Genomic DNA, 22085 nt, shown 5'->3' with positions numbered 1-22085 from the left:
ATTTTTCTTCTCTTCACTCCCTTTGCATTTTGTTAATTGATTAAAAAAATAAACGAGTAACATTTCTATATTTTAAAGCATTCTTACTTTACAGCAATTTTCATAGCTTCCTAAAACTTTTGCATAGTACTGTATATGTATATATATGCGGACATCTGAGAATCACACCTATACAAGCTTTTTGTACATCTCATTCCAAAACCATGGTCAGTAATATAGACCCCCCCTCCTTTGCAGCTATAACAGCCTCAATTCAGCAGGAATATATAATGCATCTGCTCCATTTATAAGTCCCAATAACATCAAAGAGAATGACTAAAGATAACACAATTAGATATCAAATCTAGAGTTTAAAGGAACATTAAAGTCATTTTTATATATGCATAGTACATATAAGCAACTGATCAATGTGTTGAAAATGACCTGCATACAAAATAAATGTTTTAAAAGCATTAAAAACTGTCACTTAATTGACGAGTTGCAAAACCTCTTTAAAACCCTGGTGATTATCTTTTTTTAATGACCTTTAATTGTGGTCCATTAAAGGGACAGTCTAGTCAAAATTAAACTTTCATAATTCAGATAGGGGCAGCAATATTAAACAACTTCCCAATTTACTTTTATCATCAAATTTGCTTTGTTCCCTTGGTATTCTTTATTGAAATATAAAGCTAGGTAGGCTCATATGCTAATTTCTAAAGGTCACCTCTGCATTTTGACAGGTTTCTACAGCTAAACAGAGGTAGTTCATGTGTGCCATATGGGTAACATTGTGCTCACTCCAGTGGAGTTATTTATGAATCAGTAGTGCTGAATGGCCTTAAATACAAGTCTGTGAAAAGAACTAAGATAAGGGGGCAGTCTGCAGAGGCTTAGATACAAAGTAATTACAGAGGTAAAAAGTATATTAATATAACTGAGATAAGGAGCAGTCTGCAGAGGCTTAGATACAGGGAAATCACAGAGGTAAAAAGTATATTAATATAACTGAGATAAGGAGGAGTCTGCAGAGGCTTAGATACAAGGTAATCACAGAGGTAAAAAGTGTATTAATATAACTGCGATAAGGGGGCAGTCTGCAGAGGCTTAGATACAGGGTAATCACAGAGGTAAAAAGTATATTAATATAACTGAGATAAGGAGCAGTCTGCAGAGGCTTAGATACAGGGTAATCACAGAGGTAAAAAGTATATTAATATAACTGAGATAAGGAGGAGTCTGCAGAGGCTTAGATACAAGGTAATCACAGAGGTAAAAAGTATATTAATATAACTGAGATAAGGAGCAGTCTGCAGAGGCTTAGATACAGGGTAATCACAGAGGTAAAAAGTGTATTCATATAACTGCGATAAGGGGGCAGTCTGCAGAGGCTTAGATACAGGGTAATCACAGAGGTAAAAAGTATATTAATATAACTGAGATAAGGAGCAGTCTGCAGAGGCTTAGATACAGGGTAATCACAGAGGTAAAAAGTATATTAATATAACTGAGATAAGGAGGAGTCTGCAGAGGCTTAGATACAAGGTAATCACAGAGGTAAAAAGTATATTAATATAACTGAGATAAGGAGCAGTCTGCAGAGGCTTAGATACAGGGTAATCACAGAGGTAAAAAGTGTATTAATATAACTGAGATAAGGAGCAGTCTGCAGAGGCTTAGATACAGGGTAATCACAGAGGTAAAAAGTATATTAATATAACTGAGATAAGGAGCAGTCTGCAGAGGCTTAGATACAAGGTAATCACAGAGGGAAAAAGTATATTAATATAACTGAGATAAGGAGCAGTCTGCAGAGGCTTAGATACAGGGTAATCACAGAGGTAAAAAGTGTATTAATATAACTGAGATAAGGGGCAGTCTGCAGAGGCTTAGATACAAGGTAATCACAGAGGTAAAAAGTATATTAATATAACTGAGATAAGGAGCAGTCTGCAGAGGCTTAGATACAAGATAATCACAGAGGTAAAAAGTATATTAATATAAATGTGTTGGTTATGCAAAACTGGGGAATGGGTAATAAAGGGATTATCTATTTTTTAAACAATAGCAATTCTGGAGAAAACTGCCCCTTTAAGGCTACTTGTAATTTATTTTTGTCCATTACTCTAAATAATCACTGTCTACTTCGTAGCTGATTTTGGTCATTTGCAGCATTTCAAATGAAACCTAGGTTTACATGTTTTTTGTTTTTTTTAGAGAGCATGGAAAAAAACACAATTTTTACACAAAAGGAAGAAGTGTTTAAACCTTTAAAGATTTAAAAAGAAAAGTAAACAAAAGGTTAAATAAGAACGGACCACAATTTGTAGAAATCTATCTTTAATCAACATTATTTCCATAATTGTATTAAATACATTGGCTTTAACATATTGCTATTAGACAAGAAGTCAGATGTTTAAAGCAACAATATACAGATTTAAAAACAAACGTTAGCATTCGCTATTTGTAAAATGAACCAATTTAACCCCAAAAATAAATACAAGCGATTTTATGGGGAAAACAGAATAATAAACAAAAATAGTTCAGTTATGAACAATATTTCCCAAATCATATGTTATAGAACAATATCTATTACATTTTTATTAAAAGTAACTTCATTTGATCACTTCCCAAATCTTAATAAAAATTTGGGAGAAAGTTAATTCACGTGTTTCTGTTATCAGTTTCTTATCCTTTAGAGTCAAATTAAAACCTCAAGGTCATTTTCCTACACTAGAGGCTGCAGTAGTATCTAGTTATTAAACTTAATAAATCCCATTTTCTGCTGTTATTTAAATGTACATGAAACCCCAAATTCTGTTTTGTAATACATCTAGATCATTACATTTTTAAAAAGTTTCCAATTTTCTTCTGTCATCCAATTTGCTTCATTCTCTTGGCATCCTTTATTGAAGGAGTCCGAACAGCAATGTACTACTGAGAGCTAGCTGAACACATCTGTAAGCCATGACAAAAGGCATGTGTGCAGCCACCAATCAGCAGGCAGTTCCCAGCTCTTGAGCCTACCTTGGCATGCTTTTCAACAATGGATACCAAAAGAACAAAACAAATCACACAACAGAAGTAAATTGGAAAGTTGATTAAAATTGTATGCTGTATCTGAACCGTGAAATAAAGTTTATGGGTTTCATGTCCCTTTAAAGGGATAGGAAAGTGAAAATTAAACTTGTATGATTCCGATAGAGTATGTCATTTCAGAACACTTTTAAATTCCCTTCTATGTTCAAATTGGCTTTGTTCTCTTGGCGTGCCTTGCTGTAAAAGAATACACACATATCCTACACTAGTGGGAGCTAGATGCTGATTGGTGCCTGCACACATTTGTCTCGTGGTTGGCTAACTAGATATGCTCAGCTAGCTGACAGTAGTGCAATGCTGTTCCTTCAGCAAACGATAACAAGAGAACAAATCAAATTTGATAACGGAAGTAAATTGGAACGTTGTTTAATATTGTATGTTCTATCCAAACCACAAATGTTTTTTTGGGGGGTTTCCTGTCCCTTTAACTCTCAAATACTTCAAACAATGAGTTACATGCACTATACAATACTATAAGAGCAGACTTCATTCTTTTCTTCAGTTAGGCAGGATAACCCAGCACTACAGAGGCAGGTCCCAGCAGTTAGTGGTCAATTTCCATGTTCAGCAAGCATTACAAACCATACAATGTTATATCAGATGCTAACTGCTGTTCCAGTAATATGGCTCTGCTCACTTCTACAAATACTGCAGACTCCTTATCCTGCTGTTACCCTGTGCCGCTTCTATCACCATATTACCATGTTAGAGATTATGCAGAATTGTATACAAATAAAAGATCATTTCTGCTCAGCAGGCTACGTTATGTCAGCACTTTCAACCATACAGTCACATCTGGAAACATTAGTGAGGAAATATATTGCAAACAAAAAAATAACAGACAGAAATGATAAATTGTATTTTATAATTAAAATATAAATGATGTAAGTAGTGGTAAGTGGTGTTTTGTATACAGATATGTGTAATACAGAACAGTGACGCTTTATGAGCCAATGATAGCAGCGCTCTTGGGAAATCAGGACAAGGATACTAAAAATGGTAACAGAATAAATAATGCAATAAACAAACAAATGCTGCATTGTGACAGTGTATTGTTATGCTGTTAGGGGGTTTATATACTAACATGAAGACGCTGCACATTTACCCAGAAGGATTCGGATGACAAGTCTGCGGCACTGCAGCATTTACCTAGATTCTAAGCTCAGCCCATGCTCTGAAAAAGCTTTGCACATAATTACATGGAAAATCTAGCTGCACTGACAATTTAAAGGGACATTAAAAGATTCTCTACCTATATAAACAGTATAAATCAGAAATGAGTCACTACACTGCAAAATACTTTATTTGAAAGCATTTCAATCGGTTATTTTGTTGCACAATGTGCATTGTTTTTTAGTCCATGAACGTAGCACATGTAAAGTCTTGAGTATGTTTATTATCGTATCTCCTTTTGTAGAGGCCAATAGGGACAGATATAAATACGTTTCTAAACTGATCATTTAATCACTGTTTAGTGTAAAGGTTTGGAATCTTACAGTATCCACTACTATTTCTCTGAGACAGTGTAAACTACAGTAAAAGCATGTGAAAAAACTAATGAAATCAGATATAATATATATATATATATATATAATATAATAAAATGAAACATTTTGGACCAGATTACGAGTGGAGCACAAATTAACGCTTCCGCTTGAGCATTAATTGCGCTAGAATTAAGATTTTTGCACTTGTTGGGTTGCGCTCGTATTATGAGTTGAATGTAAACGGTTTTTGCTCTTGCGCTAACCTGACAAGCGCAAAACTCAGAGGTTAGAATATAGCGTGCACATTCACGTATGCCATCATAGAATTCAATAGAGAAAAACCCTAACACCCCACTCTCGCACAAACCCGATCGCATATTCTCATTTGCGTTAACCAGACATGAAAAGGTCTTTTATGTCTATATATGTATACATATGTATTTATGTGTTTATATGTCTGTAAACACATATAAATACATATGTACACATATATAGACACATATATATATATACACATACATACATACCCATCTTTAGACATGTATATGTATGTATCTCAATGTTAAAGCCATTTGCCTGCCTTTTTTTCTAACACCTGAGAACTCATCTTTTTTTAAAATCATTTTTATTGGACATTGTTGTTATAATTATAACTGTACTTTGTAATGTATTTTCGATGTGTTTTGTGACACTTATGTTTTGCGAAACATTTAACAAGAGCTCTGTAGTCGTGGTAATCATTCTAGCGTAAATTGCGATTGCGCTCAACCGATCGCGTTTATTTTCAACTTGTAATACGAGTGGTAAGCCTGACAAGCGCAAACCCTCCCGATACACCCCTTATCACTCAGGCGCAAACGTTTGCGCTTCACTCATAATCTAGCACTTTATGGGGAATTCAATTTTAAGTTAAATGTCCCTTTAAACTGGCAATGTGAAACATACACACATTTGAGGAATATATTGTTTTCTGTGCACTTACCTTCAGCTTGTTGTGTCTTCTGCTCCCAGAGTAGATCAGTCATGTTTTGTTTGGGAAAGATTAAAGCCCAGACCCCATTTCTAAAATAGTAGCCAGGGCTTAAAGGGACACTAAACCTTTCAACAAAGTTCCTTTCAAACGATTAAAACATATGTAATAATCATATTGACAATATGCTTGAATTATAAAATATGTATCGTTTTCTGTATATTCTTAATACAAATTTAATAGATTTCCAAACCCACACTTACTAGTTGCGATGTCCGTAACCAATAGTCCCTGATAACCTGCGTTAACAATATGGCCGTAATCTGACGTACTGCGCATGCGCTGTATTTTTCACGCGTCATAAAATACGTCACCATCATTTTGAGCTGCAGACCGCCGTAATCGAGCATTCTCTTCTCAGATGTTCCAGCGTTCTCGAGCAGGTAAGATGTGCGCGCTTAGCTGCTATAATACCCCTAGTAATAACGAACATATATACAATATATAACGCATTTAATACCGATGTTAAAAAGATATGAATACCGATGTAATCGATATAATTTTTTTAATGCGCATGCGTTATGCCAGTAGATGGCTTGTAATGGCGATTGTATTCAAATAGCCAATATGCGATAAGCGGAGGAATAGTTTGCACATGCGCGCGATGACGAATCCTAGGGATAATGATATGCACGCTAGAGCATAGTGATTGGACTGACTGTATTATAATTTATACACTGAGAAAGGGGGTTTGGCTTGGGTGACGCGATTTCAAGGATTTTGTAAGTACTTTTGTAACGCAAGAAATACTCGTTTAAAATTAAAAACAGGTAAGTTTTAATCCTTAAGTTATTGTTAATCGATTTTAGGTAGTTAAATGGAGTAACAAAAGCAAAGTTTTGGAATCCTTTAATACCAAAACACAAATCTAAAAAAAATATTTGCACCCAAGAAGACTGCTCAACCCATACATATTGCAGACTCAGTCATAGGAAACCAACAGAAATATCTCAATACCACACTCACTGTGTGCCAAAAGAAGAGATATCTTGCATAGCAGGTGTAATGATAAAGATGAAATGGCTTTTCATTCATCCTGATTTTTGTAATTAAAGGGGCATTCTAGTAAAAAAAAATGGCATGCTCTAATTTCTTAGATCATGTCATTTTAGCACAGCTTGTGTGTCTAACTCCACAAAGGGGTAAACACATAGTTAAAGTGCTGCTAAGGAGCTGCAGAGAACTGCTGGGCCTAAGTCCCTTCCTGTGATTCAATCAACAGTGATAGTTGCACAACCAGCTACAGAATTGCACCTCCCATGTGTATAATACATTTTTTACATTATTATTTTATCAAAGAAAAATAATTAGATGTTTATATGACAAGCTCATATCAAAAATATGTATTTTAGTATTGGTTTATATTTCTGTGTAGTTAGAATGTGCAAAATCATTTTAAAAGGGAAACTTTACTCCAAAGCGTTAAAATAATTCATCTAAATGAAAGAACAACATTTAAACATTGATTTGTTTTTTTTTGCCTGAACAAATGTGATATAACAGCTTCCTAAACTGGAACTAATACAGCAGTGCACTTGCTGCTAATATTCATTGGATGAAAGGGACTTCTTATCAATGCTCATTGGCTGACAGGTACACCCTGGTAATGCTCATTGGCTGACAAGTACTCCTTGGTAGTGCTCATTGGCTGACAAGTACTCCCTGGTAATGCTCATTGGCTGACAAGTACTCCCTGGTAGTGCTCATTGGCTGACAGGTACACCCTGGTAATGCTCATTGGCTGACAGGTACACCCTGGTAATGCTCATTGGCTGACAGGTACACCCTGGTAGTGCTCATTGGCTGACAGGTACACCCTGGTAATGCTCATTGGCTGACAAGTACTCCCTGGTAGTGCTCATTGGCTGACAAGTACTCCCTGGTAATGCTCATTGGCTGACAAGTACTCCCTGGTAGTGCTCATTGGCGGTACTCCCTGGTAATGCTCATTGGCTGATTGGTTGATAGGTACAAACGCTCATGAGTAGTACCTCAAATAACATTACCAGGAAGTATTAACAGGAAACATACAGCTGATACTGGTGTATCAGTTTTAGTGTTAAAAAATAAATAAGTCAAAATTGAAATCACACAATCGTATGATTTCAGTGATGGGATTGGGTCGGGAGTGCCTATGACGCTAGGCACGCCCTTCAGCCCACAATCCAATATAGGAAGCGGCTATGGCTTTAGGACAGCCAAATGGCTAGGATGTTCCATGCCGTCCTAACGGCGCTAAAGCCCAGCACAGTTGGGACGGCATGAAACATCCTAACGGGGGGAAGAGGTTAAGCAGCGTTCACTTCACTGATTTAAACGCTAGTCTTTCATATGGATGAAACACATTTTGCTTAAATACATGTTGCTTTAAAGGGACATTATACACTCATTTTTTCTTTGAATAAATGTTTTGTAGATAATCTATTTATATAGCCCATAAAGTTTTTTTTTTTAATTAATGTATAGTTTTGCTTATTTTTAAATAACATTGCTCTGATTTTCAGACTCCTAACCAAGCCCCAAAGTTTTATGTGAATACGCTCGACTACCTACTCCAGCTTGCTCCTGTTTGTGTAAAGGGTCTTTTCATATGCAAAAGAAGGGGGAGGGGGGGAGTGCCTTATTTGCCACTTGCAGTGGGCTTTCCAGCTACCTTTTCAACAGAGCCAAAGTGACAGCTTATAAGTAAGTTTTTAAACAGTTTTATACTGGATTTTTATATCAGTATCTGTGCATATTATTCTTTATAGTAGTGTCTATTACATGCAGTTATATGAAAATGAGTGTATACTGTCCCTTTAAGGAGTGCATGAGTAACTCTCGGCACTAGCTACATATTTATCTTGTACTAAAGGTTAAGCCTGATATACTTTGCAGAGCAAGTCGGTAGCACTAACAAGATTCCTAAACAAAGAGCTGTGGACAGGAGAAAGAAACAGGATGATAAACTTGTAAAACACCAGTTATAAAATGTATGTTTTATTATTAAATCGACCTCAGTGCAAATAGCTATTTCCCTTTCCTTGTAACAGATTAGTTATGTTCCTTATCTAACAAACACATCTGGTTAAAATTAGAATTGTGCGTGGTTTTATTCTATACACAACCTGGTGTTGCTGAGATACTGTGTATAACACTAATTGCACAGTACAGAATCAGTCTGTCTGATCACCAGTGGGTGTCTGGCTGAGGCAGCTTATGATTTTATCATTGTGTCACAAAATGCAATTTTACTTCTATTATCTAATTGGCTTTGTTCTCTTGTTATCCTTTGGTTCAGCTAGCTCCCAATAGTGTATTACTAATCTGGAGCTAACTTTTAATATGTGTTTATCCCCACTGCAAGGGTTAAACACATAGTTGTATTTCAGCAATAGTGAAATGGTAAAATGCCCTAATACGTTAGACCATTTTTTATTTGCACTTTTAGCTGAAACGCTTCCCATGATTTTTTTCGAAGGGTTTTTAAATCTGAACCAATTTCAATCCCCAATAAAAGATTTATCTCAAACTTTCACTGTTTCACAATGGATCACTATATCGCCCATCTGCATATTTCCCCAGAAAACCTTAACTAATAAGCAAAACAATATTTCAACGGGCGCAAGGGATTCTGGTTAGGGATATGCAAATTAGATTTGCAATGCCTCATCTTTTCAAATACATTTATGGTGAAATACTGCCCCCCTGTGCCTGGCATGGGAACAGTTTGACCTCAGTATTCCAATCCACCAGAAAGCTAGAATTTCACAAAAAATAACTTTAAATTCCTATACCTTAAAACATAATTTGGGGGGTGGGGCATTTATAGTCTGTTCACACATCTTTATTTCAGTCCTATGTTTATTTCTGGTGCATGCTTAGTTCACATGCTACAAAAAGGGTAAAAATAGAACTTGAATGAACCCTGAAACTTTAACACAAAGTAAATATGATGACCAGAATATGCACTTAAAGTCAAAAGTAAACTTTCAGTTTTAAACAGCTTTACAAATTACTTCTATTACACATTTGCTTTGTTCTTTTGATATCCTTTGTTGAAAGGTAAATCCAGAGAGGTTGATAGGAGCTCAGGAGCATGCACGTGTCTTTAGCAGTTTAGGGCAGCAATGTTTGCAACTATGTATAAAAGACTATAAACAATGGTGCAAACAAAGCTACCAGACACGAGCACGCTCCTGAGCTCATCTAGATTTACTCTTAAGAAACGATAACAAGAGAACTAAGCAAAATTGATAAGTTGTTTAAAACTTCATGATCTATCCAATCAGCAAGTCTTATCTTGAATTGAATGTGCCTTTAATTATAATTGCGCTGCTATGTTATTTTCTAATTCAACTAATACTGCGGCTGTGCACTGGAATTTCTTACAAAACAACCACACAAAAAATACTCAAGTTGCCATACAGAGGTATTGAACAGAATTCTGGTGCATTGGAATAAAGGTCTATTTTAGGGATAAAATTACAACCAATAAGCACAATATATGTATGGAAGATAAATTAAATTGCTATTAAAGGGACATAAAAAAAAAAATTAAATCCACGTGGATGCATTTTTTTTTTTTTTAATAGAAGCATGTTTGCAATCCACATGCACTAGCAAAATGCTTCTAGTAAATGCTATGAAAGCTTTAATCATGCATGGAGCATATGTACATATGTCTTAAGCATCTGCATTCAAACACTGTCCTGTTCTGCGAGCAGCAATGACTCCATTTGCATAATCTCTAACAAAAACATTCTATCGCTGGTTCTCTGGGCAGGGTGTGTGTGCATATGTACGTATGCTCTGCGCACACCAATACTGAAACACTTGTAGCTTTTACTAGAAGCAGTCATATTATTGTAAAAATGCTTCAATTCAAAACTAGAGAGCGTTCAACCAAAATGGATTTGGAAGCTTTTTAAAAACTATATTTGGCTTGGATTATTATTTCCAATCAATAGGACGTTTTTTTCCCCCAAGTATGGATTTGTAATGGTAGGAATATCCACATGTATATCATCTTAAAGGGACATGAAACCCAAACATTTTCTTTCATTACTCAAATAGAACATACAATTTTAAACAACTTTCCAATTTATTTCTATTATTAATTTAGCTACATTCTCTTGGTATCATTTGTTGAAGGAGGAGCAATGCATTACTGGGAGCTAGCTCAACACACCAGTGAGCCAATAACAGGAGGCATATCTGTGCAGCCACCAATCAGCTGCTAGCTCCCATCTCCTGAGCCTACCTATGTGTACTTTTCAACAAAGGATACAAAAAGAACTACGCATATTAGATAATAGAAGTAAATTGGAAAATTGCTTAAAATGGAATTCTCTATCAGTATCACGAAGGAAAAATTTGGGGTTTCTTTCCCTTTAAGAAGTCCCTTTAATCCCTTTAAGAAGTTTTTAAAAATTCTTAATATTCCTTCCTCAAAAGTAGGATTTTAAACATCTGTTTATAGTAATTGAGATACTGGGGTCAATTTATCAAATTGCGAGCGGACATGATACAATGTAGCGTATCATATCCGCCGCACATCGATAAATGCCGAAAGCATAAACTGTCAGCATTTATCATTACACAAGCAGTTCTTCTGAACTGCTTGTGCAATGCTGCCCCCTGCAGATTTGCGGCCAATCGGCCGCTAGCAGGGGGTGTCAATCAGCCCAATCGTATAGGATCGGGCGTATTGATGTCCGCAGCCTCAGAGGACAAGTTATGGAGCTGCTTCATAACGGCTGTTTACGGCGAGTGTGGAAACCTTGATAATTCGGCCCCACTGTCTGAATAACTTCCTGATAAATGTTCTAATATCTATACCACAGTAAGAATAAGGTGTTAAAGACATTTGGATTTATAAACCAGAAGTTTAAAGGGACATAAACCCGTCCAAAAAATATTTCATGATATAGATAGAGCAGGTGATTTTAAACAACTTTCCAATTTACTTCTATTATCTAATTTGTTTTGTTCTCTTGGTATCCCTTGTTGGAAAGCATACCTAGGTAGGCTCAGGAGCTGATGATGTTATTGTCTCACCCAGTTTGTTAACAAGCTCCCAGTAATACATTGCTGCTTTTTCAACAAAGAATACTAAGAGAATGAAGCAAATTAGATAATAGAAGTAAATTGGAAAGTTGTGTAACATTGCAGGCTCTATCTGAATCATGAAAGAAAAAGTTTGGGTTTCATGTCCCTTTAAGTGCTTCCCATACTCCTGAGAAAATCTTGAGAGGCGGATGAAACACCTTTTATTTAACATTGCCCTGATCAGTACCCCAGTAAGTATCGTCTAACCGCCGCACAGCCGGGATCGTAGCAGACTTATAAGGGTACCGCTAACGGAAATGATGTAGCCATTCATGAAGGACTCTGGGAACTGTAATAGGGCTAAAGTATGATACTGTCTTATATGTTGCTAACCTGTAAGATGACTTTAGTGTGTTTTGACAAAATTATATTAAAGTAAAATGCACGAGTTGTGTTTGCGCTTTTCTGTTTATATTTTTACAGCATTTTAGTTTGAGTTTTATGTCCCTTTAATACATATTCTGATCCCCTGGGGTGGAAACAAAAAAACCCCCAAAACACTATCACATGTAGAAAGTTCACAAGCCTTTAACCCACTATTACAGAAGGCTGGACAGCCACACTAAGCAACATGCTGCAGCTAATAGGAAACACCACAGCTTTAGTTGCAGAACTGCAGAGGAACCTATCGGATAAAACATAAGACTGATCCCTACAAAATTGGGGGCGATTTTTGTTGTTTCGTGGGTAGATTGGCTCAGTGTCACAATTGTCTGAATTATCCAGTTCTAGACATTTACATTAGACAAATGTCTAAACAGAGTTGGCTTAGAAAATAAACAAACTGCAAAATGATGCGTATTGCCTGGTTAATCCAACCCAGAATTATTGTACAACTGTCAGTAATGTAATTGACAAAGTGAGGAAAAATAATCCAACGTTCCCCAAGTATTGTGCACTTGGGGACTCGTATTAACAAAGTGCTGCAAATCAATAGGAAGCTTTAAGGCCCAGTTTAGTTATTGGGTAATAAGTTATGGCTTCACACCAGTTAACTGCAACGCTGTTAGCCGCTTACTTTCACCTTGGCCAGTTAGAGGAGGTTCCAAACCAGGGTATGAGGCTGTTTACCAGCCAAGTCAGTGGGCGAAATTCTGTAAATAATCCCATAAAGTCACATATTTGTTGTCGGTTTGTAGACAGCCTGTTGCACAGATGTGACGTCCACCGTAAATTTATATATAGCTCCATGTCAGCGGCAGTGCCCAGCTGTCGTGCTGTGTATTCCCTTGTAAACACTATCGCTCAGCAGTTCCTAAACCTAAAAACAAGGAAAACAGGCTATAAACATCAGTCTAGTTCCTATCTAGTATGTTACAGGCCGCTATTTCATGCACAGTGATTAGCAATACAATGTCTATTACATGCATTGTACAAGTCTATTTATGGCATAGATAAGAGGCATTTCTAGGTTTCAAAACATCAGGGACTACAGCGCAATACAAAACCCAATGAGCCTTAAAGCTTTAACCTTCATCTAAACTTACATTCTTGCATTTATAATAAAAGATACCAAGAGAACGAAGAACAATTGATAATAGGAGTAAATTAGAAAGCTGCTTAAAATTGCACGCTCTATCTGAATCATGAAAGAAAAAAAAAATGGGTTCAGTATCCCTTTAAAGGGACACTGAACCCAATTTTTTTCTTTTGTGATTCAAATAGAGCATGCAATTTTAAACAACTTTCTAATTTACTCCTATTATCAAATTGTATTCATTCTCTTGGTATCTTTTATTATAAATGCAAGAATGTAAGTTTAGATGCCGGCCCATTTTTGGTGAACAACCTGGGTTGTTCTTGCTGATTGGTGGATAAATTCATCCACCAATAAAAAAGTACTGTCCAGAGAACTGAAACAAAAAAAAGCTTAGATGCCTTCTTTTATAAAAAAAATATAGCAAGAGAATGAAGAAATAGAAATAGAAATAGAAATATAGCAAGAGAATGAAGAAAAATTGATAATAGGAGTAAATTACAAAGTTGCCTAAAATTGCATGCTCTATCTGAATCACAAAATAAAAAATTGGGTTCAGTGTCTCTTTAATGAAAATCGGTGTATACTTCCCCTTAAAAGTTAGCACAGAGAGAAAAGGTATTGAATGTTCTGATGCCAATAGTTAGCAAAGCAACAACTGACTGCCCAGAAGCAGGAAATAAAATGGTTCAGATATACGTGTGCAATTTGCTTGATCCCATCCCAATAGACATCTACCACTAAACAAGCAATAAATATGACATCTGATATGTTCAGAACATAAAGCACAAAAGTGTAGCTGATGTCAGCTATAAAACAGAGTGAAGACATTTCAGTACAATCCAGCATATTACAGTCCTTCTAATGTGGCCACAAAATAATCAGTCTCTCAGCAGTCAGCCAAATATCTTATGGATCGATCTCAGGCACTTGTGATATTATACACAAACTGCAACTTATCCCAAAATATTAATACTGCAGACACTCAGCTAATGAATTTGTGCTGAGCACTGTCTGAAATAGGCACAGACATAAGGTCCAGTTAGCAACACATGCAGACGGGGGGCTTTCATCTTAAAGGGACACGAAACACCAAATGTTTCTTTCATGATTCTGACAGAGAATACCATTTTAAACAACATAACTATTTAATTCTATTATTTAATTTGCTTTGTTCTCTTGGTATCCTTAGTTGCAAACCCCAAGGCAGAACATACAGTGATCTGAGATGTCATCGCAGAAAATGCAGCATGTCTGCAGAAAGAACAGGACACATACAGGAACTGTTAGCGCTTGAACTTTGTAGTGCTGCTCCACATTAGACCGTTCTCTTCAAACAGAGCTGTGCTCTGGCTGCACTATATACATTTCCTTAACACAGTGCATCCAGGGCAAAGTGCTGTTTGAAGTGAACAGTCAACTATGCAGTAGCGCTGCAAAGCAGCAGCGCATTGCTTGTTGACTTGCTCTCAGAGATTTTTTTCAAATCCGCCCCTTAGCCTTTCCCAGTCTGCAAAGCTGTTTATTCTGAATGTAAGAGCACTGCATCTTCTTATTACTACATTTCTATGTTAGACCAAGAGAAAAGGAAACAGATTTTTTAAAGAGACATTTTAAAATGTGTTTTTTTTTGTATGCTGCTAATTTGCAATGCAATTTTCAACTACTGCACTATATTATAAAACATTAAAAATTGCTTTATTCTTCAGTTAACCAACACATTGCAATTGAACTGGTGCATTAGTGTAGCTGTCTAATTTAAAATTGAATTTTATTAAAAAAATTACCTGCAGAAAAATTTTCACTAAAAAAATCTCATCGCAGAAAGTGAAGAAAAGTTCTGCCTCTGGGGTTGCAAAGCATATCTAGATATGCTTAAGAGCAGCAATGCACTACTGGGGGCTAGCTGCTGACTGGCGCCTTTACATGTATGCCTCTTGTCACTGGCTTCCAGATGTGTTCAGCTAGCTCCCAGTAATGAATTGCTGTTCTTTCAACAAAGCCTACAAAGAGAAGGAAGTAAATTTGATAGTAGAAGTAAATTTGAATGTTGTTTAAAGGGATATGAAACTCCAAGTTTTTCCTTTGTAATTCACAGAGGATACCATTATTAAAAAGTTCCCTATTTACATTTGCTTCGTTGTCATGGTATTCTTTGTTGAAATGAAACCTAGGTTGCTGACGTGCACGTCCGGGGCACTGCATGGCTGAATGTTTAACATTCTTTCAAAACTGCTGACATATAGTGCTGCATGTGCACACTCCCAAGTTTACCACCTAGATTTTCAACAAAGGATACCAAGAGAATGAAGAAAATTTGACAGAATAAAAGTAAATAAGAACGTTTTTTAAATTGCATGTTCTGTCTGAACCATGAAAAAAAATGTGGGTTTCATGTCCCTTTAAATTTTAGCCAGGTGGTCAGTAAAATCAGCCGGTTAGTGCGCCCATTAAATAGTTCCTGGCTGGGGAGAGGGATTGAAAACAAACATTAGCCTGAGAATAAAATATAATTATAAGTTATTTTAATATCGAATTTGTTTTTTAAATTTTAATGGCAATAAAACAAAATTGTAACTTAAGTTTCCTTTTCTGCTCAGGCCAATTAGTGACGGTAAAAATCGGTCACTATAGTGTGCAGCAAATGACCAAGTAGAGTACAGCAGTGTTAAAGGGACATGAAACACAACATTTTCCTTCCATGATTCAGATAAAGGATGACATTAAAAACAAAGTTTATCAAATTTGCTTTGTTCTCTTGTTATTCTTTGATGAAGAGATATCTAGATAGGTAGTGAACTACATGACAGGAACTAGTGCTCTTTATAATGTATAACGCCTGTCATATAGTGCTGCAGAAACGTGCACGTGCCAATAGAAGTCATTTGGAAAGTTGTTTAGAATTACATTCACTTTTTAAATAATGAAAGAAAACACAGGGGTTTCATGTCCCTTTAAGTATCAGGAAATTGAGCCTGCAACACGGCCAAAACCTATTTACATCTGTCCATAACTGGTCACAGCAAAGAAGACCAGGAACATGGATTCCACTAGATTTTTCAAGGGGTGTGTCCCTAAACTTCAGTTGATTTAAACAAATCTTGTACTGTATTTTGTGCCAGCAAAATGAAAGTGTTAGCCCATGTTAAACTATTTGCAATGCTGATATTATCTATGAGTTTTATGCAGTCAGACACCCTTCTAAGTGACTATACCTTTTAGGTAAATAAAAAAAATGCATTTTATTATTGAGGTATTGCTTGCTTATAAATGTGCTTAACCCCCGATAATAGGTTAAACACATGAAGTCAGCAACAGACTACTGAGGCCTAGCTGGTGAGCCAATAACAAGAGACATATGTGTGTAGCCACCAATAGCCAGCTAGCTCCCAGTAGTGCACTGCTGCTCCTAAGAGAGTCAATTTGATAATAGAAGTCAACTGAAATGTCTCTTGCACGCTCAGTCAATCTCATTGGTACCCACTTCAGCCCATGCCCTGACACCTTGTTCATTCCAGTCTCCCTGCTACCCACCTCATTCCATGCCCAACACCTTGTTCATTCCAGTCTCACTGCTACCCACCTCATTCCATGCCCGACACCTTGTTCATTCCAGTCTCCCTGCTACCCACCTCATTCCATGCCCAACACCTTGTTCATTCCAGTCTCCCTGCTACCCACCTCATTCCATGCCCTGACACCTTGTTCATTCCAGTCTCCTTGGTACCCACCTCATTCCATGCCCTGACACCTTGTTCATTCCAGTCTCCCTGCTACCCACCTCATTCCATGCCCTGACACCTTGTTCATTCCAGTCTCCCTGCTACCCACCTCATTCCATGCCCTGACACCTTGTTCATTCCAGTCTCCTTGGTAGCCACCTTATTCCATGCCCTGACACCTTGTTCATTCCAGTCTCCCTGCTACCCAGCTCAGACCATGCCACTTACACTTGGGTCAGTCCAATCTCCCTGGTACCACCTCAGACCATGCCACTGACTCAGTTCAGTCTTTTACTGATGGCCACCTCTGCCCGATTATGGCTCCTGTCTCCCTGGTAACTGCCTCAGGCTGCCCACGTCTGTCACATGCCTTTGACACATGGCTCAGTCCAATATCCTTGGTACAAACCTAAACCCATGCCCCCGACACCTGGCTCAGTCCAATCTCCCTGGTACCTACCTCTGCCCATGTTCCTGAAACCTGGTTCAGCAGAATCTCTGTTACCAACCTCAGACCATGCCACTGACACTTGGGTCAGTCCAATCTCCCTGGTACCCTCCTCAGCCATTGCCCATGACACCTGGCGCAGTCTAATCTCCCTGTTACCCACCTCAGACCATGCCACTGACAACTGGGTCAGTCCAATCTCACTGGTACCCACCTCAGCCATTGCCCATGAGAACTGGGTCAGTTCATTCTCCCTGGTACTCTCTTTAGCCATTGCCCATGACACCTGGCTCAGTCTAATCTCCCTGTTACCCACCTCAGCCCATGCAACTCACAATTGGGTCAGTCCAATCTCACTGGTACCCACCTCAAATATTGCCCATGACAACTGGGTCAGTCCAATCCCCCTGGTACTAACCCACCTCAAACCATACCACTGACACTTGGCTAAATCCAATCCCCCTGGTACTAACCCACCTCAGACAATGCCACTGACACTTGGATCAGTCCAATCTCCCCGGTACCACCTCAGACCATGCCACTGACACTTGGGTCAGTCCAATCTCCCCGGTACCACCTCATACCATGCCATTGATACCTGGTTCAGTCTAATCTCCCTGGTACTCAACTCTTCCCCAGTCTAGCTCCTGTCTCACTCAGGATGCCCCTATCTAGCTCCCGTCACCCCGGTACTTCCTCCAGGCTACCCCGTGCTGTACCTCGGTCAGTCCACGTATCCATCCAGTTCGGCCTCGGGCCCAAGGAGCAGGGCAGCGGGGTCGGAGAGAAGGCCGAGGTCCAGCAGCGCCTGGTCAGTGTCTTCAGGCAGGAAGACGATGCCCACATTGAGGGCGATGTACTCCATCAGGAAGGCATAGTACAGGATCAGCACGTTTACAAAGAACAGGCCGGCGTAATACATGCAGCGTGCGGCGCCCGGGGAGGTAGGTACCGCTGTGCCCGGGGAAGTGGCTACCGCTGTGCCCGGGGAGGTGGCTACCGCACTGACTGGGGCGCGTGGTTAGGTAAACACAGTACTGCCCGTGGGAGGTATGAGAGGGGGGGCACTGCAGGGGACTATGACAGGGGGAGTGCGAGGGGAGGGCACTGCAGACTCTCTGTGACAGTAGGAAAAACTGGATCAGTGCACAACACGGAGGGGGAGCAGGGATTCATGTCAGAAAGAGAGGGGGTAAATAGCATAAAATAGGGGAGTAATTGGGGCAGAGAGCTAGAGGAGGGGAAACTGTGAGAGATAGGGGAGAACTATAGGGGCACATATAAAATATAAGAGGGTGAGAGGTAGAGGAGGGCACCACACATAGGGGATGTAGAGAGGATGAGAGGTAGAGGAGGGCACCACACAGAGGGGGTGTAGAGAGGGTGAGAAGTAGAAGAGGGCACCACACATAGGGGATGTAGAGAGGGTGAGAGATAGAAGAGGGAACCACACAGAGGGGGTGTAGAGAGGGTGAGAAGTAGAAGAGGGCACCACACATAGGGGATGTAGAGAGGGTGAGAGATAGAAGAGGGAACCACACAGAGGGGGTGTAGAGAGGGTGAGATGTAGAAGAGGGCACCACACAGAGGGGGTGTAGAGCGGGTGAGAGGTAGAGGAGGGCACCACACAGAGGTAATGTAGAGAGGGTGAGAGGTAGAGGAGGGCACCAAACAGAGGGGGTGTAGAGAGGGTGAGAGGTAGAAGAGGGCACCACACAGAGGTAATGTAGAGAGGGTGAGAGGTAGAGGAGGGCACCACACAGGGATGTAGAGAGGGTCAGAGGTAGAGGAGGGCACCACACAGGGATGTAGAGAGGGTCAGAGGTAGAGGAGGGCACCACACATAGGGGATGTAGAGAGGGTGAGAGATAGAAGAGGGAACCACACAGAGGGGGTGTAGAGAGGGTGAGAGATAGAGGAGGGCACCACACATAGGGGATGTAGAGAGGGTGAGAGATAGAAGAGGGAACCACACAGAGGGGGTGTAGAGAGGGTGAGAGGTAGAGGAGGGCACCACACATAGGGGATGTAGAGAGGGTGAGAGATAGAAGAGGGAACCACACAGAGGGGGTGTAGAGAGGGTGAGAGGTAGAGGAGGGCACCACACATAGGGGATGTAGAGAGGGTGAGAGATAGAAGAGGGAACCACACAGAGGGGGTGTAGAGAGGGTGAGAAGTAGAAGAGGGCACCACACAGAGGGGATGTAGAGCGGGTGAGAGGTAGAGGAGGGAACCACACAGAGGTAATGTAGAGAGGGTGAGAGGTAGAGGAGGGCACCACACAGGGATGTAGAGAGGGTGAGAGGTAGAGGAGGGCACCACACAGAGGTAATGTAGAGAGGGTGAGAGGTAGAGGAGGGCACCACACAGAGGGGATGTAGAGCGGGTGAGAGGTAGAGGAGGGCACCACACATAGGGGATGTAGAGAGGGTGAGAGATAGAAGAGGGAACCACACAGAGGGGATGTAGAGCGGGTGAGAGGTAGAGGAGGGCACCACACAGAGGTAATGTAGAGAGGGTGAGAGGTAGAGGAGGGCACCACACAGGGATGTAGAGAGGGTGAGAGGTAGAGGAGGGCACCACACAGAGGTAATGTAGAGAGGGTGAGAGGTAGAGGAGGGCACCACACAGAGGGGATGTAGAGAGGGTGAGAGGTAGAGGAGGGCACCACACAGAGGGGGTGTAGAGATGTTGAGATGTAGAAGAGGGCACCACACAGAGGGGTTTTTGAGAGGGTGAGAGGTAGAGGAGGGCACCACACAGAGGGGATGTAGAGAGGGTGAGAGGTAGAGGAGGGCGCCACTCAGAGGGATGTAGAGAGGGTGAGAGGTAGAGGAGGGCACCACACAGAGGGGGTGTAGAGATGTAGAAGAGGGCACCACACAGAGGGGGTGTAGAGAGGGTGAGAGGTAGAGGAGGGCACCACACAGAGGGGGTGTAGAGATGTTGAGATGTAGAAGAGGGCACCACATAGAGGGGATGTAGAGAGGGTGAGAGGTAGAGGAGGGCACCACACAGAGGGGGTGTAGAGATGTTGAGATGTAGAAGAGGGCACCACATAGAGGGGATGTAGAGAGGGTGAGAGGTAGAGGAGGGAACCACACAGAGAGGGGGTGAGAGGTAGAGGAGGACACCACACAGAGGTAATGTAGAGAGGGTGAGAGGTAAGGAGGGCACCACACAGAGGTAATGTAGAGAGGGTGAGAGGTAGAGGAGGGCACCACTCAGAGGGATGTAGAGAGGGTTTGAGGTAGAGGAGGGCACCACTCAGAGGGATGTAGAGAGGGTGAGAGGTAGAGGAGGGCACCACTCAGAGGGATGTAGAGAGGGTTTGAGGTAGAGGAGGGCACCACACAGAGGGGATGTAGAGAGGGTGAGATGTAGAGGAGGGCACCACACAGAGGGGATGTAGAGAGGGTGAGAGGTAGAGGAGGGCACCACACAGAGGGGATGTAGAGAGGGTGAGAGGTAGAGGAGGGCACCACACAGAGGGGATGTAGAGAGGGTGAGAGGTAGAGGAGGGCACCACACAGAGGTAATGTAGAGAGGGTGAGAGGTAGAGGAGGGCACCACACAGGGATGTAGAGAGGGTGAGAGGTAGAGGAGGGCACCACACAGAGGTAATGTAGAGAGGGTGAGAGGTAGAGGAGGGCACCACACAGAGGGGATGTAGAGAGGGTGAGAGGTAGAGGAGGGCACCACACAGAGGGGGTGTAGAGATGTTGAGATGTAGAAGAGGGCACCACACAGAGGGGTTTTTGAGAGGGTGAGAGGTAGAGGAGGGCACCACACAGAGGGGATGTAGAGAGGGTGAGAGGTAGAGGAGGGCGCCACTCAGAGGGATGTAGAGAGGGTGAGAGGTAGAGGAGGGCACCACACAGAGGGGGTGTAGAGATGTAGAAGAGGGCACCACACAGAGGGGGTGTAGAGAGGGTGAGAGGTAGAGGAGGGCACCACACAGAGGGGGTGTAGAGATGTTGAGATGTAGAAGAGGGCACCACATAGAGGGGATGTAGAGAGGGTGAGAGGTAGAGGAGGGCACCACACAGAGGGGGTGTAGAGATGTTGAGATGTAGAAGAGGGCACCACATAGAGGGGATGTAGAGAGGGTGAGAGGTAGAGGAGGGAACCACACAGAGAGGGGGTGAGAGGTAGAGGAGGACACCACACAGAGGTAATGTAGAGAGGGTGAGAGGTAAGGAGGGCACCACACAGAGGTAATGTAGAGAGGGTGAGAGGTAGAGGAGGGCACCACTCAGAGGGATGTAGAGAGGGTTTGAGGTAGAGGAGGGCACCACTCAGAGGGATGTAGAGAGGGTGAGAGGTAGAGGAGGGCACCACTCAGAGGGATGTAGAGAGGGTTTGAGGTAGAGGAGGGCACCACACAGAGGGGATGTAGAGAGGGTGAGATGTAGAGGAGGGCACCACACAGAGGGGATGTAGAGAGGGTGAGAGGTAGAGGAGGGCACCACACAGAGGGGATGTAGAGAGGGTGAGAGGTAGAGGAGGGCACCACACAGAGGGGATGTAGAGAGGGTGAGAGGTAGAGGAGGGCACCACACAGAGGGGATGTAGAGAGGGTGAGAGGTAGAGGAGGGCACCACTCAGAGGGATGTAGAGAGGGTTTGAGGTAGAGGAGGGCACCACACAGAGGGAGGGTGAGAGGTAAAGGAGGGCACCACACAGAGGGGATGTAGAGAGGGTGAGAGGTAGAGGAGGGCACCACACAGAGGGGATGTAGAGAGGGTGAGAG

Source organism: Bombina bombina, chromosome 11, assembly GCF_027579735.1.
Source record: "Bombina bombina isolate aBomBom1 chromosome 11, aBomBom1.pri, whole genome shotgun sequence".
Classification (NCBI taxonomy): domain Eukaryota; kingdom Metazoa; phylum Chordata; class Amphibia; order Anura; family Bombinatoridae; genus Bombina; species Bombina bombina.
The sequence above is the reverse complement of the archived record's forward strand: the minus strand, read 5'-3'. Positions refer to the sequence as shown.